Source organism: Liolophura sinensis, chromosome 6 (genome assembly GCF_032854445.1).
Source record: "Liolophura sinensis isolate JHLJ2023 chromosome 6, CUHK_Ljap_v2, whole genome shotgun sequence".
Taxonomy (NCBI): domain Eukaryota; kingdom Metazoa; phylum Mollusca; class Polyplacophora; order Chitonida; family Chitonidae; genus Liolophura; species Liolophura sinensis.
The window spans coordinates 69709277-69720150 of NC_088300.1; positions in this window are offsets into that span (position 1 = coordinate 69709277).

Consider the following 10874-nt stretch of genomic DNA (forward strand, 5'->3'; position numbering starts at 1 on the left):
TGATAAAGTTTCCATGTGACGTCATGATACGGTGGCCTGCAGATGCCAATACATTTCTTGATTTGTTATTTGACTGGAGACATACTCAAAAATATTTCAGTAATAAGCAATTTTGAAGTGGGACGACCAATTCTACCAGCTAACAATTGTCATAGCCAGCTTTATTCTATCCTGTCAGTGTGCTATGGACAGCTGTTACAGAAGGTTGTGTCGGAATTTCTTTAGATAGAGCTCAACCTGGATGACAGATTAGATCGAGTCTCTATCCAGCGTGCCGTCCAAACAGAGTGACAACAGCAATTTTTGGACATCCGTGATAACTCTGGTGTGGATGAGGAGCCTTGTAGGGAAGTAACTGGCCACCAAGCAGCGCGTCTACCAAGCCCCCCGCTTCAGAATGACAACGTGTGTCTATTGTACAAATATCCCACGTTTAACTATAGAGCTATTATTAGCCATGCTCATCACAATATCACAACGGTAATGGATATTTCAACAATTGTCCACCGTGATGGCAAAATTCCTTTTTCTCGATCTTATAGGACGAATACGTAAATACGGAGCACCACGTGCTATCTCCATATGCTTGCTGATTTGCTAGGAGATCCTATTTAAAATGGCGATTTAAAAACCAAGTGAAATGTGTATTTCTTGAAATTCTAGGAAGAGACCACTTGGATTATATAGAAAAGCTTTCGAATATGTTCTGAAATAGCACATATTTGCAATTTACATGACCATGGCAACAATAGATGATCGAAACTATGAGGTGGCTTGACCGCAAATGTACGACGTTATGTGTGCAGGAGCGAGTTGGTTCAAGCTGGCAGAACAGCTGCAGGACGCCAAAAGCAGATCCCTGATAAGATGGTCGTTTTCGTTACGGGCTATTTTAATACCTCTATAAATTTAGTCTTCCCTAGCTGACATGGGTTTTAAATTAGGCCTTATCAAAATTCCATTCCTGTATCTCTGAAGCATGAATCGAGGCTCACTAAAAGGAAACAGGTGCTCTTAGGCCAAGATATAAAGGGGAAAGCATATCTGGGCGCTTTGAACAGAAGCCCGACGAATCGAGATTGGGAGGTTAGCTAACATAGTAATGATATGGAATGTATATAAAGTTACTCATTGTTTACCCTTTCTGCTAATATTTTTGCTTCTCTTGTTATGTTTATAACTATCTGTTTTTTAAATATAGCATTTGGATGTACATTATAACCATGAAATCAGTTCTCGGCTTTCCTGAACAAAGATTAGTGGCAGCTGACTACTATAAGTGTAATCCTTCATTTATATAATGCTTGGAGTAGGCTTATGGCCGTTGTCTTGAGAGGCCAGCTAACATCAGCATGGAATAGGGAAAATCTTACTTATACATTGCACACAACATTTTCATCGCTCTGTCGTTTTGTCACAGAACATAAACGCGAAATCTTATAAATAAATCATGGTGGTGTGACCCTGTCGCTTCCATCGTGTGAGACGACGTTAAATCCCAAGCACTCACTAACTCACTCATTAGCACTCATTCACTCATTAGTGTGAGACGACGTTAAACCTCAAGCACTCACTCACTCACTCAATAATGTGAGACGAGGTTAAACCGCAAGCACTCACTCATTTATAAGTGTGAGAGCAGAAAGGCAGAGGAGTGCCTGAGTCAAGTTAACTTTGAAGTACTGTGGTTTTCTACTTTGTCACATCCACTGGGTTCAAACTAAAGCAAGGTTTTATGTAAAATAGTTTTTCTCACTTCTTGAGACTGACATCATTATGCTATAACATGACAAATGCTTTAGAGATTGTCACCCATCATCCGTTAACTTACATACGCATGACCTGTAGTTTGGTTGAAGACAAACTTACTCGATTGTTCTGCACTGGGTGTCATTGAGCGGAATTTAATATTCAATGCGTTTGGCGCCGTCGTGCTGTTCTGCAAAGCTCGAACATGACAACTCAATATTTTATCACGTTGATTTACCATCAACGGCTTATGGTGAGAAACAAATTGGGCTATAGCTTTAAGCTATTTTTCACGCCACGAAAACGTCAGATCCTTTAGCAGCTGCCTTGTTAGTTACGAGGTAATTATCACTTCGTAGGCTTTACGTTATCTTCTGTCCTTGTCGTTACAGACCAAATGAAAATCGTATTATTTCTTATTTGGTTAACGTCAAATTAAAGAATATTTCACTTTTGCGATGCGGATTAGCTACACGGGCGGAGAATCCAGAGTGTTCAGAATAAACCACGGGGTCTGAGGAAACAACTGTCTCAACCAAATCTCAGAACCAGCTAGATGTTCATACCACAATGGTCCAAGGCAAACAATCTCCAACAAACGTGTAAGACTGTGATCGCTGTGTGCTACTTACTATAAACAAAGCACCTATAGAAGAGTAGAACCAGGAGACCTTCGAAAAGTAATCGCCCGAGTCTGAACTGCAACATCCGATGTGACCGAGCCATTGAATAACAAGCATTTAACTACGCTCTCACGATCAGTCCAATATATGATTTCTGTATTAAGACGTTTTTCTGTGTATAATTTAACACACACATATCGAGAAACACGGAAATCATGAAAATCTGTATAAAGTCACTCAATGCACTAAATCTGAAAATCAAGAACAAATTGCCTATTTTGGTAGCGAATACAGAAGCCTTTACACAGATGCCGTGCGGAAATAATTTTATAGTCTGATGCCAGCCGTAAATCTTGCAAATGAACAAATATTAGAAGTGTCAGATGTGAGATAGTTGTTCGGCAACTGGGCGATTCCTAGGGTACGGGCAGGTGCAGGCAATGCCAGCAAACTGCTTTAACAAGCCTCTAGAAGGTTCACTCGAACGCCAGTCACATTACGGAACTGGATTTACAGCTGCGTCTCAACTTGCTCTATACTTTGCGTCAATACAAATATATAATGCATTTAGGGATCCACTGGTGCCTTTCGTTCGCCCCGTTCGCCACACACGATTTAAGCCGATTTAGATGCCGCAGCTAGATCACTGATGAGAACGGAAGTTCTAAACTGCAGTTGGAAACCAACGATGTAGATATTTGATGATAATATATATATATATATATATATATATTATATGATCTGCATTGTAAACGGGAATCGATGTCATCTTTGCACACAACATTTTCCTATTAGTAAGGCCACATATGGCAGTTTTTTGTTGCGTCTTTTTTTGGCCCCCTTCTTAGGAATAGAGGTCAGTTCAAGATTCTGCTGTGTACTAAAAATGTATTATTTATATGAACAACACATGCAGATGGCTATGATCTTGTATTCCACATACATTGTAAATGGGATTTGTAAAACATGCTTGCAACCATTTGTTTTAACAACATGTTTCATTTAGCGACCTCTTTGGTATAAAGTTGTCAATCCTGAAGGGATAGTCGAATAACAAAAATTAAAAAGCGCTACCGTTATTCCATATGATCAATCGCACCGTGTTAGCGTTGTGTGTGGAATGCAAATTTCTTTGTTCTTGTAGTCTACTGCCAGTATGGCACGCATATCTGTAGGTCACATATGGAGAAGTCCGTCAGTAACTTGCCAAAGGTCGATGGTTTACTCTGGGCACTCTGGTTTCTTCCATAAACTTCCACCGGAGTACAAATGACAAATTTTCTTTGGTTAAATTACAACCAAAGAAATGTAATAAAATAAATATACCACGGCAAAAGTGTTGATTTTGGGGGGTTGGGGGGGGAGAGCAATTACTTGTTGAAAGCTTGTTCAGGCTATATAATGTATGTTCAGGTTATACAAGGTTTGTTCAGGCTACAGAAGGTTTGTTCAGAACGTCAGATAGTGGTATTATTGTGCGTATAGCTCAAACCCCCACGCAGCGGTAAGTACTTCTAGATAATTACTATATGGGATTCAAATTACAGACAATGGTAAGCTGTGAAAGCGGAACGAAGTTGGCCCATCTGAGGAATTCTCTATCTACATGTGGTTTAAATTAATACCATTCGTACAGGAGCTTTGCGTCGTCAAGTCCAGGTGATGGCTCATGCATTCTCATGTGCGCTAGCGGTTTGGTCATAGACCTAATGACTTTTAATCACACTTTAAAGGGTTTCCTTAACTAGATTTCGTCTCGGTCTCATTTGCTGTATCCATTCCAGGAGCGACTTGGCCTGGCTTTTCGCGTGATCAAGCAGAATTATACACGCCATATAGTGTCATTTAGGAATAGAGGTCAGTTCAAGATTCTGTTGTCAATTAAAAAGTCTGTCTAGTATGGTTAATTTGGGAATTCTAACGTGCAAATGACTATCATGTTCGTGCATGGAGACATTAGTTCACGACAGAGCAAAGAATATTGCCCATAAGAAGATGTCTATTAGCAGTCAAATGTAAATAACGAAGTTCTTATTCAGGTAACTGGCAAAAACTAATGTTTATTTTCGGAATTTGTGAGCCATTGTTGTATTTTTGTCTCGGTGATTGTGGCCCATGCAGCATCTGGGGATTTGATTTCTCCGATTGTGGAAGCAGACATGTATGATTTGTATCAGATTATAAGAGACTGTGTATTAATGGTTTCTAGTGGCTAAGACGTAAGCACAAATTTCTGCGGCCTTATCGAAATAAAATATTGATCAGTAAATGTCGTTAATATCTCCGGCGAGCTTTGAAACTCGATGAGATATTGCGACTAACAGAATTAATGCAGAATGACATTATCGGTGAAGCGATACTGAGAGATCATAAAATGGCGGCATGATGCGTCTTTATGAGTAGTCTAGAAGCAAACACGAACTGATCAACCCAATAAACTGCATCAATGGCTATGTTTTGTAGGGATTTGAAGAACTAATCCGCGCAGACAAGTCAACAGATAAAAGTGTGTGGTTTCTCTCATTGCGTTAAATATATCAATTTATTGCCCAAACCAACTGACGATTACAAGCCTGATGTCACGTCAGTAAACTTAAAGAAACACTAACATAGACGTTCACTTCCCCCACACATACATCAGCGGGAACGGCAATGCCTCCATGATTGTAAAAGTCATTTTTAAAGACAAGTTTCCAAACTTGAGTAATATTAAAAGATATCTTGGAAAAAATCTCTGATATTATTATTTATGGGTCTGCATAAAAAAGCAGCTTGGAGAGACACCTAATCCGCAAGGAGAAACACAAGACAGAGGCGCGGCGGTGATTAGAGAATGAGAGGAAATAATCGGGATTGCCTCATGAAGCTGAGCGGAAAGCTGGGATCATAGCATTCACTGATAATGAAATCTCTACTTCAACATTAAGTCAGCATTGACATTATAATTAAATTGTGCCATTCCATATCACTGTCTAATGGATTACGCAACATGAATTGTCCATTAAGTTAAATTAAATCATATTATGCTATAATACTTACGTTATTAATATTTACATTTGGAAATCAGAATAAATAATTATTCAGGGGTTTTCCAGTACTTTCTGCTTAATATGTTAGGATATAAGTTCAACTGCTCGATGTATTCAGTATTCCCCAGCATTCCCCTGCCCTTTGCAATTTTTGCAGAACAAAAATGTGGTTCGATTTTCTTGTTCGGTGGATATTTTTACTTGGTTTGATCTGAGAATATTTTCCTGCTTGGACTGTTGCAGCTTTGGATGCTGGATAACTGTTTAAATATATCAGTGTGATGAGGAACTCTCGATTAGGAGGCCAAGGTCACATGAAGGCAAAACATAAATAAATAAAAATGAAAAATACACCAAGCACGAGAAATCACGAAGGCCATACAGCTGAACGTTTGTCATGCAAGCATAGTAAGGCTTCTGTTAACTAGACTGACGCAGAACATTTACACCTGTCAGAGGTATCATTCAGTTCAAGATGAAAATCAAAAAACGATGCCTCAAGGATATATACAGTTTAAGGGAAACAATGCAGTGATGATAGTAACTGACTCATACAATCGTAATGATGAGCTATTTAATAGAAACACACAATATTCGCAGTCCACATCTAGAAAAGACAAACGAACAAGCTAAGTGCAATATAAGCACTACTTACGTTATGAAAGTTCCGTAATGTTTAGTCGAACAAGCTAAGGGCAATATAAGCACTACTTACATTATGAACGTTCCGTAATATTTAGTCGAACAAGATAAGTACAATGTGAGTCCCACTTAAGTTATGAACGTTCGTAATATTTAGTCGAACAAGATAAGTACAATATAAGCACTACTTACGTTATGAACGTTCCGTAATATTTAGCCGAACAAGATAAGTACAATATAAGCACTACTTACGTTATGAACGTTCCGTAATGTTTAGTCGAACAAGTTAAGTGCAATATAAGCACTACTTACGTTATGAACGTTCCGTAATATTTAGTCGAACAAGCTAAGTGCAATATAAGCACTACTTACATTATGAACGTTCCGTAATATTTAGTCGAACAAGCTAAGTGCAATATAAGCACTACATACATTATGAACGTTCCGCAATGTTTAGTCGAACAAGATAAGTGCAATATAAGCACCACCTAAGTTGTGAACGTTCCGTAATATTGAGTCGATGAACACCTTAAAGAAATTCATTTAGCTAAATATTTGAGTACGTCTACTAATGTATCTGTGGGCAAAGACCTCAACAATGATTTTACCAATTTGATAAATGAGAATGCTCACTGGAATGTGCAAGAGGTCTGAAATATTACTATATAGCCCCTTATGGTAACGCTTGTGTGTACGGTAAAACATTTTTACAGTTTATTTATTTTTACCATGCTGCACACACTGGCATACGGTTCTGTTTGCCTGTCGTGCATTATGGCACTTTTGTGGATTCGCTTGATCACTTGATAAACGCTACCAGTTGTTTCAGTTTTAGTTCTGGTGATAAAAAAAAACGAATCTCTTTTCTCATATTAGTAATTGTGTGAAACAACGTATTAGATCATAAAGGACTCTGCACTCTACTGATGTTATTTTCCATCAAACAGAATAGTTTGCTTGAGTTACGTATACAATTACACGCCGTCATATACAAGCCATTTTTCACTTAGAAAGTGCGAGTAAAAGGAGGCCTGAATTAACATACTGCCACGGGTCGTCCTGGATTATTTGGTTGATATCGTTTTGATAGAGTCAAACAGCTTGAGGAACAATTGACGACTCCGGGAATATTGAATAGACCGTCAGCTGTGGAGGGCCGTCATCAAATAGGAGTTGGTATAGGAATAAGCATGTTCAAGCTAATCCCGTTAAATGTTTTATTTCATTAACTGCCATAAAATTCACCCAGGTCATTGTGTCCGTCTGCACCTATATCCGCCATTGTCTCTGTTAGCAACCCATCTGTTACTCACCTTTTTCTAGTCAGCGCTGAGCATTATGCATGCTGCACCCGGCCGATATGGTCATCTGTTTACGGGTATTAGTGTGCTGAACGCAGTGACCAGTGAGCTGGACACACAGACAAAAGAGTCATGTGGGGCTTTAAGAAACGACCACAGCCGGTCGTCCACATCACCCAAACCGCCATTCTGGGATAGTGATAGCGTCATTTCTTACTAGAACTATTCCCAGACAGTTCCTGACATACGGTGCAGGGAAGACATAAACTTGAGAATCAATACTGGAGGGATGTCATAGTGCCAAGTACGACGCAAACATAAATCCTGCAGCTTGGTACAAAATGTGTAACTCCAGGTTTCAAGCAAGTAGCTGCCCCATGACCTTTTGCACTGACAAAGAAGGATAAACGGACGAAGTGGGGAAAAATTAAAAAAATTCATCAGTTATGGTTGCTTTTGTCAGCACCATATAATGTTTGCCTTTCTGTTCTCTGAATCATTCATATTTAATTGCACATTTTTTTAGATCAGTATGCAGCTGTTTAGCCCAAGACACAGACGGTATTGCCCAAGTGAACTAAGTAAACATCCTACCGTGACAAACACAACCCGGAGACGTAGTATTAAGACAGTTTCCTCTCACGATTGGACACGCCCTGCCGACGGGTGATTCACTGTGCTTCAAACTAATTCTGCGGAGATGGAAATTTAATCTGTCACTAGAAAGATTTCCTTCGCCAGATGTTTGTGCTTTATGGATGCAGTTTTGAATGGATTCTGAATTTCAAATTATTGCAAATACTCACAGAATAAACATCAAATCTGAAGTATCAGTCTGGGTGGATAATTCTTTTGACTGGAAATTGTAACTTTTATTTATTTGTTTATTGGATTTTTTTATCACTCAGCCCCCCCACCCCCCACCCCACACACACCCCCACCCCCACCCCCCCCACACACACTAAGAGATACCGAGTTCATGAAAATGGTCAGAGCTGACCATTTATTACCATTTGGGGCTATGATTGGGGGGCGGGGGAATCCCGAAGGAGCAGCACAATCAGTGGATGCATGATGAGTTGTATGAGTTGTATGGGCTGAAGAGATGACAATACATGACAAGTCTTTGTTTTAGGAAATCAGCATATGAGGGTAAATATTAAGTGCTAAATTAAAACCGGCCTATCCACAATTTGCAAAACTTCATTGTCTGCTCTTCCCTATAGAAGCCTTATTACAATGTGTTTGAAATTGTTTCGAAGTCAGTCATTTAATGGCCTGAGTTAGCGAAACACGATGAAATTAATTTGACAGTTACCTCCTTCTAACAACTATAATTCGACAGACGCTTAACCTAGGCCATTTGTCTTCTCCTTAAAATGCAAAAGCAATTTCTGTTTGTTTTTTCTTTTGGCATGCAAGAGAAAATTCCAAACTTGTTGGCTGGCAGAATTGATTGTGTATTAGGCCAAAAATATGAATTATTTCCAGTCAATTTGTCCAAGATAAAAGCTATAGAGTAGAGGTAATCCATTAAGACGGGTGACAGAGAAACTTCTGAATTAGTATGTAGATTCTATCTGCACAAAGAACCGATGAGACCAATGAGCTATGATCTGACAATAGCGCAAATGATGTTACTGCGTTCATCAGAAAATGTGGCATCTCTGTGGAAGCCGACCTGATGGACAGCCAACAGAGGGTGGCGTGGGGCAAGGCTTAATTATGTCACACAAAGATTGCCCATTAAAGGAAAAGTGAGAACTAGAGAAGAGTCGGTGATGGAATAATTAGTGAAATTCACAGTAAATGTCCTTGTCAGCAAAGCCGGCCTTATAGTTGGTGACTTAATTAGCTCGCCCAATCGGGCAAATCTTTCTCACTTCCAGCTTCAAGTAAATACAAGGAAGACGGGGAGACAACGATTTGGGGCCACCTTCAGTGGAAGACGACACGCTGTCATCGATAATAACTGCATTAGATTCTAATCACGATAAGAAGATAGCCATATTTAAATATTTTGTTGTCTGTTTTCAAAAGAATGAATTTGAACGCAGCATGGAAGGTACATTTTCAGCGCGGGTTACTCATCGCTCCTAAAACACGTTCAGAGTCGCTGTATCTTAAGACTCGTTTATTCTTTTATTAGTAATATGTGGCTTGCAGTATTAGGTTTTGCCTTGCTCGTTTTTAGTTTAGTAGGAAAGTATGAAGGTACGAGTGTTTGTAATTAGGAACTATTAGGTTAGTCGAAGAATTAAAAATCTTCACAACGGAATAACATCAAAGAAAAATGAAGTGTGCATCATGAGAAGGACAATTAAAAAGTCTAAGAAAGAATTTAAAATGTTTCATGTAGTAAATGCAGACAAATGTTTGGATGATGAGGTGTGGTTTATGGATCATATTCAAAATGTTTATTGCGAATGATGTCACAAATCTTTTCCACACCTTTAAATATAATTAAGAATGTACAGCACAAAAAAGCAAACTAGAGCAGCGACTACAGTGCGATAGCTGTAAAATGGTCATATTTACCTCATTCAATGTTTTATTACTCTTCCTGTAAAAGCATAAATAATGACATTTTACACGCCCTATAGCATCATGATTTTAGCAGAACTAAGTAAAAAAATGCAGTGATGTTAACTGCAATTTACTACACGTCACTGGTCTAGAAGTACGCATATGTGTTCAGCTCAGCGCCACGAACCTTACACGTGTAAAGTTTACCAGCTGTGCACGTATAATGGCAGAGAAGGGCCAGTATGACATCACTGGCGACACGCATTATCAATACAGGATTCATAAAGCCTACCTTACACCCAATACATTTCGCTGCAATGAATTCAGTTACTAAAAATCTGCTCAAATTAGTATGTTAGGTATGTTTAGATTCAGTTTTCAATGGTCTTTCTTCTTATTGCTTACTTGGTTTTTAGGTTTTCGTCCGTTGATATAACATTTTTCAAAATCTCGATCCACAAGCATGTGAACGAGTGTGGACCATAACCAAAGCTGGATTACGCGTGAATATTTCTGTTCAAATGAACCCTTGGCGCCAGAAACGATACATTTATTTTTTTTATTTGTTTATTTATTATTATTTTATTATTATTATTTTTTTATTGATGTTTTGTTTCCGTTGTGGAGAATGTTACAAACAATACAAAAGTGTGATTCACTGATTAACAGGACATGTAATAAAGACTGTATTGGCAGTGGAGGTTCATACACGTGTAGTTACGTATTGCTGTAAAAAAATATCAAGCAAAAAAGTAATGCTCTTGTAAAATTAAAACCGATGACATTTATTCAGAGAGCATGCACTAGTTTTGAAAGTTTACTTTCTGACCAGCTAGAAATACAAAGGTTGGGTTTGGATTAGAAAATTGTGTAGAAAACAAATCGGATTACAGATTAAATTTTAAATTTTTATATTTCTGCCGATATACTAATGCATAGGATACATGCCTTAACGCACCAGTATGAAGATTTAACCTGTTCATATATGAATGTAGTAGAATTTA